We start from the raw sequence: 13,071 nt of genomic DNA on the forward strand, positions 1-13,071 counted from the left end.
GCTCTGTCAGGTAGAAGAGTTATAGAAAATTGGGGAGAACTCTATCACTATCAGCATCTGCCATCAGATACTGTCACCATCCTTGGCCCTTTATTGCTGAAAACTCCAGGTCTGTTCTTATAGTCCAAGGTATTTTTTTCTGTTAGTCACAGGATGTTAGACCAGACACAGAGGTAGACAAGGAATAGCAATTTAGGGGCTAAAGATAACCCAGCATAATTGTAATTAGTTCTGGATCTACAGCATTCCAACATCTCTTCAACCCTGAGAGCTTGTTCCCAGAAGCCCCTGTTCACAGCTCATCATGGGGACTCTGGAACAGTTGTACAGTTTCCTTTTTAACTTGGAAAAGTATTACATTATTAACTAATATTTATACTTCGCGTTAAACATTTTTCTGTCCTCTTAAAAGGCTGTCTGGTTTGACCGGTATCCAGTAATGGGGCTTTGCCAGCATCTGTCACTGTTGCCTTTGCCTGTAAGAAGACAGGGGAGAGAGAAAAGTGAACTGAGAAGTGAGCCTAGACACGGGCACACAAACTGGGGACCATCTTCCTTATCACAGATGGTGGCGTGAATGCTCATTCCTTACGTCTCTGAGGAGTCCGCGAGGAGGGCCTGCTTTGCTAGCTTAGAGGTTAGATGCATTATATGAATGGAGGAACAGCTGACTCCCTCCGGGCAGCAGAGCCCTTCCCTTCATAGCTGGTGCCCTGACCCTGGCAGCAAAGGCTGAGGGAGGATAAATGGCATGTTCTGAACCTCAGCTGTGCCTCAAGGTCAGACTCAGAGGCTCAGCAGTGCAGCACATCTCACTAGGCCTTGGCCTTTGCCCTGCATCCAGCCAGCTGTTCTAGGAAGAAACTCTGTTCCTCAGGTAACAGAACCAAACCTTAAATGGTTTCCCTTCTCTCCCCTTACCCTGCCACACTCCATGGGTATCCTTGCCTCCCAATCCTAACCCTGCCCTCCTTCAATTCTTTACTATTCTGTAACTTTAAAAAGAAGTGATTTTATTTATTTGTTTGTTGATTAGTAAAATGCTTCCTGAATTAGTGTCATCTGTGTAGAGGGGCCATGCTAAGCTCTGCCCTTCCAGCGTCAGTGTATATGCTGCTGAGAGGGGTCTTTACAGCTTGTGTGATGAGTAGTCATCTCGACTGACAGCTTGATTAGATGTAGACATGCCTGGGGATTACCACAGCGTGTTTTGGCTGTGACTGTGACGGTGTTTCCAGAGATGACTGGCATGGGGGAGAGCAACCGAGTGTGGGCTTGGGGCCCAGGTGGAACAAGAGCTGAAGAACAGGGAAGCCATCACTAGTGGCCTGCTATATCATTGTCATTATCATAGTGTGTGTGTGTGTGTGTGTGTGTGTGTGTGTGTGGTGTGGTGTGGTGTGGTGTGGTGTGGTGTGGTGTGGTGTGAGTGTATGAATGCCAGGGAGCATGTATAGAAGTGAGAGGACTAGAGAGTCAGTTCTGGGATTTGAACTCAGTTCATCAGATTTGTATACCATGTAACTTTACACTCAGAACCATTTCTTTCCTACTAATTTTGTCACAGCAACGAAGTTTGACCAATACACATGCCTGACGCTCCCCCACCCAGGGATCCACAGATGCTAACATTTTGGTGTATTTCCTTCATTTTCCTTTTGTTTTGAGACACTTTCATTCTGTAGCCCATGTGGGCCTCAGACTCAAGGTGATGCTTACACATCTGCCTACTGAGTACTGGGATCGCAGGCGTAATTCAACTTTCCCCCTAATCTTAGTACATTTAACATTTTATAAACAGCGCTAGCATTTTAACCTAGTTGTTATGCTGTGGCTAAAGTTTACCATTTTGCCTTTCCATGCCTTTGTAAATGATAATAGTGTCATGTTCTTCTAGCAGTTCTCAACCATTCTCTTAAAAACTTAGAGGACTGGGGTTGTAGTATAACAGTAGAAGTGTCTCAGCATGTGCAGAGCCCTGGGTTTGAACCCCAGAACTAAAATAACAATAAAATAAAAATTAGTTTACTAGGCCATTGCTCATTTTTATTGTAAATTATTCTGTATTGGATGTAATAAACCTTTGATCTAATTTCACAGTATTCAAGATGGGATGCCATAAAAACCATTAGTTTCGAAGTTTCTGAAGAAAAAGAAGTTTTCTTCATTATTACAAAAGTACTGTACATTTGGGAAATGTAAGATGGTGTAAAAAATAAATGTGTGCCTGTGTTCTCCCCACCAGAGATGGCTGTCATTAGGTATGTGACAGGGGGGCCTTACCTGAGAACCTGCTGGAGTGTAGACTCTCAGGACAAACTCAACATGTATTCAGTCACGATCCTTCACTTGACTGCCATGCTCAAGTCTGAGAATTATGGCATGTACAGCTACGATCCTACCAGTGGTATAGGCCTTTCCTCTCAAAGCTTTACACAAATATCTTTACTGTCTGGGAGTCTAGGAGAATTCTGTCACCCCTGCCTGTAAATGGCCCTGTTCTAAATGGCTTTGTCTTCTGTCACTGAACACTATGTGACAGTGTTTTCCTGTTTGTCCACTTTCCCCCAGAACATGTATCTCATAGATTCAGGGAGTAGCCATCTACTGACTGTGTCATAGTTCATTGACTGACTCCTATTGTTATCAGGTTGTTTTGATTCTTTGCAGGGAGGGTGTTTTATGGCTGTTGGAAATACACCAGAATGAGTGGGTCACATTTATCACAAAGAGGTTCCTTCCTTACTTCCTTTTAGTTAATTCTTGAAATGCTGCTATTGGGCAAAAATATGACTGCTTTAATACGTGCCCCAGGTGTGCACAATGCCCCACACTAGCCTAGGCCTGTGTGATGTGGTCTATGGCAAATGGTACAGCAGAGCTTACGTTTCCACTTTTATCGTGCCTCCTGAACTGGTTCATTCAAAGGTGATTAGAGAAGGAGACATACGAGATAGAGGAATAGGCATTTGCCTGTGGTGGCAGAGTTCTTTCCTGGCTGAGTCCTAAGTGGTAATAGATATCACTGACTAGTGACCTTCATAGTGTGTTTGTGCTGTGTACACAGTTTAGACTTTCCTCACATGGCCTGAGGTGGAGGAGTAAAACTTGCCTTCAGTAATTACAGAGTCGAAGGGACTGCTCTGTCATCCCCAAATCTGTAGGATGCGATTGGGACCAGACTTGGTTTTGCTTCGTAACAGTCTCAGACTGTTAGGTTTAGAACACCAGATTCTTGTTTTAAGTAAATTTTTTGCTGGAAGGTGTCCTAAGAGCTTTCAGATCTACAAGTGTTATTCAGTTAGAGTTTGAACTTCAGTGCATGCGGGGGCGGGGGCAGGGGGAGGGGAAGAAAGGGAAGGGGAGTGAGAATGTTATGTTTTTTGAGATTCATGTCTGTGACTTTGTGATGTACCTGTGGGTCACAACCCCTTGGTGGGGATCAAATGACCTTTTTCATTGGGAAGACCATGGGGAAGCTCACATATTTATATTACAATTCTTAACAGTAGCAAAATTGCAGTTATGAAGTAGCAACAAAAATAATTTTCTGACTGGGGTCACCATAGCGTGTTAAAGGGTCGCAGTGTTAGGAAGGTTGATGACTGGGGTCACCATAGCGTGTAAAGGGTCGCAGCGTTAGCAAGGTTGAGCTTCATGACTCTCTCATTTCCTGCCTTAGTCACCTGACCACTGACCCTGGAGACAGGCTAGGACCCAGTAAACCCAAGCAAGGCCCCACAGTACTGGGGTGTGGCTGTCGTGGCCATACCCAGAGCTTTACATGGCCGCTGATGGTTTGAACTCAGGTCTTCATGGTTGGTCAGCATTTGTTCTTAGATCTTACCCACTGAGCCAGCCATCTCTCCATCTCAAGTAGTTCTTATGGACAGCTGATATTGTGTTCCGTGAATAGGTCATAATTTGCCCATTTGTCTTTTGTGATCCTTGAAGAAGCTATCATGCATAGTTGCTGTGAACATTCTTGGATAAATCTTTAAAAACCATCTTATTGAGGTACAATTTATATGCCATTAAAACCCACTCATTGTAAGTTCACAAATCTGTGTTTTTCAGAGGTTTGAACAGCGGCACCATAATCCAGTTCTAGAAATTCCTATTGTTCACAAAACTCCCCCATGTCAGTCAACTCCGAGTCCCAAGCAGCCAGTGATCTGTTCTGTGTAATGGAATCTTAAAATACAGCTTGGGGATTTGGCGTCTTTTGATGGCAGTGTGTGTGACAATGCAAGTGCTCATGCAGGCCAGAGTATAATCTCTGGGTTTTGTTTGTTTGTTTGTTTGTTTGTTTGTTTGTTTTTTTCAGAAGCTGTCCACTTTGGTTGTTTTGAGACATGCTTTTTTGTTGGCCTAGGAATTCTCCTGTCTTCACCTCTCTAGCTGGATTACAAACACACATTACCAGGCCTGTTTTTTTTCTTTTTTTATGAGGTTCTGAGGTGGAACTCAGAATCCCCTGTTTACGCAGCAAGTACTTTATTAGAGGAGACATCTCCCCATCTCGCCAGATTTTCAGATTAACCTGTGTTGGGGAGAATGTCAGTAATAGGCCATCCCTCAGTATTGTTAAAGGATTTGCCCTTTTGAAATGGCATAATTTCATGTCTATTTTTGAACTGAAAGGCATTTGCATTGTTTCAGTTTTGACTTTGGTTATATAGTTTTGGTTATTACAAATGATGCTTCTGGAAATGCTAAAATGCTGCTGTGTATATGTGTTTGTGTGTATATGTGTTTGTGTAGATTTTATTTTTATGTCTCTTGGGTGAATTTCTAAAAGTATAGCTGTAGAATCAAATTTATGTTTAACTTTTACAAACCTGACAAACTATTTTCCCAAAGTGACTGAACAGTGCTAGAGTCCAAGCAACAATACATAGAGATTTGGTTTCTCTGCTTTCTCAGCAATATCCAGTGTTGGCCATCTTTATTATGGCCTGTCTCGGTTACTGTTCAATTGCTAATCTGAGACTCCATGGCCAAGGCAACGTGCAGCAAACAGTGTTTAATGGGGCTTACAGGTTCAGAGGGTGAATCCATGACCACCATCATGAGGGGCAGGCAAGCAGGCAGGGAGGCATAACACTCGAGCAGTATCGAGAGCTGCATGTTGAGACAAAAACCAAAAGTCAGAAGAGAGCTAACTGGGAATGGCTTGGCCTTTTGAAACCTCAAAATCTGCTCCTAGTGACACACCTCCTCCAACAAGATCACATATCCTTTCCTTTTCCAGAAAGTTCCGCCAGATGGGGACCAAACATTCAAATATATGACCTATAGGGGCTATTCTTATTCAAACCACCGCACAGCCATTCTCTGAGTATGTGAGAGGGTAGCATTACAATTTTAATTGGCATTTTCATAAAGATGAATAATGTGGAGGACTTTTCTCATCTAGTTACTAATCATTTTATGTGGTGAAATGGCTATCTAAATCTTTTGCCAGTCCTTTAAAAACATTTTTTTAACTTTTATTTATTTATATTTCAAATGTTATCCCCCTTCCCCTCTGCAAGCCCCCTATTCCATCCTCCCTTACCCTGCTTCTATGAGTGTACCCCCCCCCACTCCCACCTCACCAACCTAGCTTTCTTCTGCACTGGGGCATCAAGCCTTCACAGGATCAAGGGCCTCCCCTCCCATTGATGCCATATAAGGTCCTTTCAGCTCCTTCAGTCCTCCCCCTAACTCCTCCTCCATTGGGGTTCTCAGTCCAATGGTTGGCTGCAAGCATCCGCATGTGCTTGGTCAGGCTCTGGCAGAGCCTCTCAGGAGACAGTTGTATCAGGCTCCTGTGAGTAAGCACTTCTTGGCATCAGCAATAGTGTCTGGGTTTGGTGTCTGCACGTGGGCTGGATCCCCAGGTGGAGCAGTCTCAGGATGGCCCTTCCTTCAGTCTCTGCTCCACTCTTTGTCCCTGTATTTCCTTTAGATAGGATCAATTCTGGGTTAAAAATTTGGAGATGGGTGGATAGCCCCATCCCTCAACCAGGGAGCTGTGACTAACCTCTGGATATGGCCTTGACAGGTTCTTCCTCCCCTTTGTGGGGTATTTCAGCTAATGTCATCTCTGTGGGGTCCTGGGAGGCTCTTGCTTTCCTGGCATCTGGAACTTTTTGGTTGCTACCCCCCAGCTCCCCGTCCCCCATTGCTACACACCTCTGTTCAATTTCTTAACCCTCTGTACATCTCCATCTCCTCCCATACCTGTTTCTTCCCCCTCTTCTTACCCTCTGCCTCTTCTCTCCCTCTCAAGTCCCTCCCACCCTCTACTTCCCTTGATTATTTTGTTCCCTCTTCTAAGTAGGACTGAAGCATCCACTCTTTGGTCTTCCCTGTTCTTGAGCTTCATGTGGTCTGTGAGTTGTATCGTGGGTATTCCATGCTCTTGGCCTAATACCCACTTATTAGTGAGTATATACCATGTGTGGTCTTTTGTGACTGAGTTACCTCGCTCAGGATGATATTTTCTAGATCCATCCATTTGCCTGAGAATTTCATGAAGTCATTGTTTTTAATAGCTGAGTGTTATTCCATTGTATAAATATACTGCATTTTCTGTATCCATTCCTCTGTTGAGGGGCATCTGGGTTCTTTTCAGCTCTGGCTATTATAAATATGCTGCTATGAACATAGTGGAACATGTGTTCTTGTTACATGTTGGAGCATCTTCTGGGTATATGCCCAGGAGTAGTATAGCTGGGTCCTCAGGTAGTAGTATGTCCAATTTTCTGAGGAACTGCCAGACTGATTTCCAGCTTTAAAAACATTTTAAATTAAAATATAATTATATCATTTCATGTTGCCTCCCTCCACCTGTCTCATTCTTCCTAGTTCCTTCTCTAATTCCTGGTCTTTTTTTTTTCTTTAATTAATTACACACGCACACACACACACACAGGTGCAGGGAGTGGGGGGGGGGGTCAATCTGATGAGTCACTTAGTGTTGCTTGTTTGCACGTGTGTTCAGGGCTGACCACTTAGTATTAGAGAACCATTTAGGGAATTCATCCCCGAGGAAGACTAATTCTTCCTCTCTCAGCAGTTATAGCTTTTCGTCTAGTGCTGGGCTCTCAGAGACTCCCCCATCCACATAGGCGTGCCAGCTGGTGTTGTCACTGTTCGGGCCATATTGTAATCTCATCGGTGTAGCTCCCTGTCCTAGCTAGAAGACAAGGCTTGCAGCAGACTTCCTAGTTCTCAGGCACTTACATTCTTTCTGCACCATCATCTGTGACGTTGCCTGACCTTAGGTGCAGGAGTTGTATTGTAGATTATTGGTTAGTGTTGGGCACCCCACGGCCAATTGTTTTCTGCATTTGACCAGTTGTGGATTCCTATAATGATCTCCTGCTTCTGAAAGAAGTCTCTTTGCTGAGGGGAGGGGTGAGAGGTACACTTACCTGTGGGTGTAAGTGTAAGTGTTTGGGATGAAGTTAGGAATTATACTGGTTTAGAAAGTGGAAGTAGTAGGTTCTCCTTTAAGGCCCATGATGTCACGAGCCATGGCTAGGTTTCTAATACCAGGCATGATTTCCCTACTGTTGATCAGGCCTAATAGCCAATTAGACAGCTCTTTGCTACTGCCAAGATTCACTATTGCGCCTTTAGGGATATCTCTCTGATGCTCATTGCTGTGATTCATAAGCATTCCTCCCTTGGCAGCTTTTATAGCACTACCCAGCTCGGGGAGGAGGCCTTCAGGTCAGATCCAGGGCAAATCCTCTGAATCCTGTGCTCTAAAGTGACTGTTGTCTTCAACAAAAGGAACTTACCTTCAACTCTGCAAGACAACCAAGGGCAACAGCAATGACGGACATTGTTTGGGGGACTCTTTTGGACTCTTCTGACCAATGCTCAAAATGAGGATTCTCATGCCTGGTATGGGGGTTTGTTAAATAGTCAATGGCTCTTGGAAAGAGAATTATCATAAGTAACTTACGTGTGTGTGTTTGTGTGTGTGTGTGTGTGTGTGAACGTACAACACTTTGTCTATTGCTGTGAAGAGACACCATGACCAAGACAAGCCTTATAAAAGAAAGCATTTAGTTGAGGGATTTCTTAGTTCATTATCATCATGGCGGGGAGCAGAGAAAAATGGTACTGGAGGAATAGCTAAGAACTTTACATTCTCAGTCACAGGCAGGAGGCAGGCAGAGAGAGACAGAGAGACAGACAGACAGACAGAGGACAGAGAAAGACAGAGACTGTAAAACCTCAAAGCCCTCTCCCAGTGACACACCTCCTCCAACAAGGTCACACCCACTCTAACACCACTGCACCTTCTAATCCTTCCTAAGCAGTTACACTAAATAGTGATATTCAAATGTATTATCCTATTGGGACCATTCTCCTTCAAGCCACCACACATTTATATGTACTATATATAAAATAATATTCCCTATGGCTATTACTAACTTTTCCCATGTTGTGTATCCTCCCCCCCCCCTTCCGTCTGTATTTAACCCCCTTTCCCTGGTTAATGCTTCTTTTTCCACTTCCCCTTTAAATCACCTGTGTCCTCTATTCTGATCTCTCTAGAGCTTCTTCTCTACCCCTAAGGTCCATTTTTACGTCCCTGGCTTCTGTAGTTATTCGAGGTTGTATATTAACATCTGAGGAGTTCAAGCTGGGAGCACCAGATGACAGAGAACCCGCAGCATTTGTCATCCTGCATCTGGGTGACCTCAGTCACTGTAAGATTTTCTAGTTCCACCCATTTACCTGTAAAGTTCCTAATTTCATTTTCCTTACACTGAATGGTGTTCTACTGTGAATATGTATAAAGTTTCATTATCCAGTCATCAACTGAAGGGCATTTAGGTTTTCTGTCTCCTAGATAGTATGACTACAGTGGCTTCCTTGTCTCTGGGCCTGTGTTACAAGTTAAAGAGCACAGTGGAGCAATGCCCCTCACCTTATGGCAGCCAGGCAGCAGAGAGAGAACGGAGGAGGCTGAGGACAAGACAGACCCTTCAGAGTCAGCCCCCATGGCCCACTTCCTTGACTCAGTCCATACCTTCCTCAGTTTCTGTCACCATTCAGTAGCACCATCAGATATGAATCCATCAATGGAATAATCTATTGATGATATCAGAGCCCCCCTACTGCAGTCAGTTCTCAAAATCCCACCAGACCTGGCATTCAAAACATGAGCTTTCAGGAGACATTTCAGAGTCAAACCGTAAAATACAGAGCCAGTTGGACCTCTTGTCTCGGATTTGGTATTGCGGGTGTGTTTACTCAGCCACTCTGGGGGTGTGAAGTTGCACGTCATTGTGGTTTCGGCCTTTCTTAATGACTGATGCAGAGAGCTTCTAGGTGCTGGCTGTTTATGCATTTTCTCCTCCAAGTGTCTTTTCGGCTTTACAAATTCTGTTATGAGTCCACTTCTTGCTGTTGGTCCAGAGTGTTCTGTATACATATGTGGCCACATGCCATTTGTTAGATATGTGTGTTGGAAAGATTTTTCCCTGTTGTTCTTTTTTTCCTTTTTTCAATGGTCTATGATTAATTTTTATTTTAATGAGTTTCTAATTTCTGTACTTGTAAAAAGCACTTTAAAGAACTTTTTCTTTTTTACCTGCTCTAAAGGTTGCACAGAGAATCCTCCTGGCTGATGGATAGACAGAGATGTTCATTACTCAACTCCTCCACAAAGAAGAGCTGAAGATGCACAGTTGTGTTCAGAGGTGAGTGATCAATTGGACTCCTATGAGAATCTGAGACCTGGGACAACAGCAGAAGAAGGGAAACAGAATCATGGTGCCTGCCAGCCCACAGCCACAGCTGCAGAGGACAAACATCCCTGTGAGGACGACAGGCCCAGCACACTGCCAGCGTGTGTGCTGGTAACTTTTGATCCTGGAGGTTTTCATAATTTGATGTCTACAGCTCACTGACATCAAAAACCTAGAATCTGTAAGTATCATTTCCTTTCATAAAAGCAGCTCACATATCCTGCTGCCTGGCAGGCCTGTCCTTAGGGTGCTGTTACTAAAGCCAGCTTGAGAAGTCAGATGTCTGAACTTGAACTGGCTTTGGAGTCAGAGTCCTCATCTGTGTATTTTCATCTTTGGGACTCCACAGACATCTACCATGCCCTGCATTGTAGGGACAAGCAATGTGACACAGAGAACAGTGTCACCTTCTTGAATCAGGAGATCAGGGTGATTTTCCTTTGAGAGGGTCTGGCTTTTAGGACCATGAGCAGCCGCATGTGTAGGCTTAGTGAAGACTCTTGAGTTCCTGACACAATACAAGTTCATCACCCTCCTCACTGTCTATGCCATACCTGCTCGGCTCACAGAAGAGTCAGTGGGTTTCTACTTCAGTTCAGCACACACTGCACACACTGTGCATAGAGTCATTAATCACAATCAAAGAGAATACACCATTCTATGGTGGCCATATAGAATCAAAGCCAACATTGCACCAGTACTTCAAGACACATCTTCAGGAGAAAGATGCCTACTGAGAGGGTCACTTCATCAGATTGATAGAGCTATCTGAACCATCAGAAACACAAATCTTAATGTAGGAATATAAAGAATGAGGAAACATGATGCCTCTCAAAGCCCTAACTATGGCAGTAAGTTCCAAATAAACTAAAGGGATAAATGCCTGGTAAAGAAGAGGCATAATTATTACTGGGCAGAGGAAGGAACCAGTGGAGAGGGGCAAAAGAAGGTATTCCAGGGGTGACTAGGAGCCAATAAAGGACCAATGTCTCATAGTGTCCCATTCTTTTTTACACCAATTTACAAAGAAACATTTGAAAGATAAATGAATGATTATATTTTTAAAAGTGAGATCTAATAGAATACAGATAGATGAAATTAAAGAGAATTTAATATTCTCTTTAATACTATGAGTGAGAAATTCCACAGAAAAGTATTTTGAAAAAGAACCAGACAGCAATCTGGGGATAAAGAATGCAATAAATTAAATTAAAAAAATACAGTTGATAGCCTCAACAAACAATGTAGATTAAGCAGGAGAAAAAAAATATCTGAACTTATGACCTTATTCCATCTCACCACATTCCATATCTATCCTCCGGGACCAGCCACGCTGGCACACCCTGTCTTTCCATCCAGCCTGATTAGTATAGCTCTCACTCCTTGTCGTGGTCAGTGTTTTATTGCTGTAAAGAGACACAATGGCCACTTGACCACTATGACCATTCTTAGAAAACATGTAATTGGGGCTTATGTATAGTTTCAGAGGCAGAGTTCATGACCATCATGGCAGGGAGTGTGGTGGTGGGCAGGCAGGCTTGGTGCAGGAACAGTAGGTGAGTTTACATCCTGGTCCACAGGATGTAGGAAGAGAGAAAGAGAATGAGACTTGGCCTGATTTGGGCTTTTGAAACCTTGAAGCTCACCCACAGCAACCCACTCCCTCCAGCAGGGCCACACCTTCTAACCTCTTACATACTGCCATTCCCTGGTGACCAAGCATTGAAATCTGTGACCCTATGGGGACTGGTCTCATTCAAACCACCACACCCCTTATGAAATAAACTCCTCCTTGTAGAATTCAGAGACTATCACTGAAAACTACAGTTGGTCAAAATGAAGAGAACAACTAACCATGGGGTGCCCAGCTCCAACTGATAACATCTACAATACAAGTCCTGCCCCTAAGGCTCAGGGAACATAATGGGAGACAGGCAGAAAGCCTGTGAGAGCCTGAGACTCAGGAAGTCTGCTGTGAGAGTGTGTCTCCTAGAAGTGACAGGGAAGCTACACCCAGGACACCTCAGCAATATGGCTGCCAAAAGAAGACCTGAACAAGAGACCCTAATAGACACTCTACCAAAAAAGGACTGCATTGGTCTTCCCCAGATATGAGCCCCCTAACTGGTTATCCCATACCAAGTGGTCAGACCTGAAATGGTATATATACAACCAACACTAAGTGGACTCCCACAGAGTATATTTGTATGTTTATGCATTGTCTTCGTGTATGACAATAATAACGAAAAAAAGTCCATGAATTTGAGAGGGAATAAGTGGGAATATAGGAAGATTGAGGAGGGGAAAAGGAAGGAAGAAATGATGTAAATCTATTTTAATTCAGTTTATTTTAAATTTAAAAAGAGTATTTGAACTTGAAAACAGGCATTTTGAAAGCTCAGTGAGGGGAAAGAACATAAAAGGAAATAGAGCCAGGCGCTGGTGGCACATGCCTTTAATCTCAGTGCCTGGGAGAGATAGGCAGATCTCTGAGTTCAAGGCCAGCCTGGTCTACAGAGCAAGTTTCAGGACAGCCAGGGCTACATAGAGAAACCATGTCTTGAAAAAAAACAACAAAACAAAACAAAGAAAGCATTCAGGACTTCTGGGACACCATTAAATAAACAAACAGTAATTTTTTTAATACTCAAAATTGAAGGAAAAAGTTAAGGACATAGACTATTTCAATGAAATAATATGAGAAGATTTCAAATTTCAGGTAAAATGTAGACATATATGTAAATGAGGTATATTAGATCTCCAATGTGGGAGAAAAGTTCTTTATTACAGAGTACTATAGTCAAGCATAAGTGCTAAAGTACAGCAAAGAAAAGATTAATTTAAAGCCTTCTAGAGGAGAGCCCTAGTCACCATCCAGGATATTCTAGTTAGGTCAGTAGCAGGTTGCTTAGAAGAAACTACAGGTCAGAGAAGAGGAGTAATGTACTGTAGGTCCTGAGAGAAAAATCTCTTCGGACTAAAGCTGCTGTGCCCAACAAAGCTAGTCTTTGGGAATGAAGAAGAAGCAAGACCTTCCAAGATGAAGAACAACAGAAGAGGAGATTCACGACCAGAAAACAGCCCTTAAAAAGAAGCCTGAGGGCTAGTAAGATGGCTCAGTGGCCACCTGAGTTCAACTGCTAGGACACATATGGCAGAAAGAGAAAACCAACTCTCTGAAGGTGTCGTCTGACCTACACACACACACAACATGGCACACACATGCTCACACTTGGAATAAATAAATAAGTGTATGTTAAAGCCAACTCGAGGCGTTCAGTATGTACCCTGATAGGATACCTGTGTTGAA

The 13,071-nt window shown here is 43.4% G+C and overlaps 1 protein-coding gene across 14 annotated transcripts in view; it reads left to right on the forward strand.

The window, feature by feature from the left end:
- The window catches only part of Gpr160 (G protein-coupled receptor 160), a 41,436-nt gene that overhangs the window by 11,861 nt on the left and 16,504 nt on the right, over positions 1-13,071 (forward strand). For 8 of the 14 annotated variants that reach the window (XM_017319737.2, XM_017319735.2, XM_006535539.3 and 5 more), the window contains exon 2: positions 9,616-9,942. The gene's annotated coding sequence lies outside the window, so the exon portion shown is untranslated. The remainder of the gene's footprint in view (positions 1-9,615; positions 9,943-13,071) is intronic. The other 6 variants (XM_030252832.1, XM_030252830.1, XM_017319734.2 and 3 more) reach the window with 1 other exon arrangement.

Source organism: Mus musculus, chromosome 3, assembly GCF_000001635.26.
Source record: "Mus musculus strain C57BL/6J chromosome 3, GRCm38.p6 C57BL/6J".
Lineage (NCBI taxonomy): Eukaryota > Metazoa > Chordata > Mammalia > Rodentia > Muridae > Mus > Mus musculus.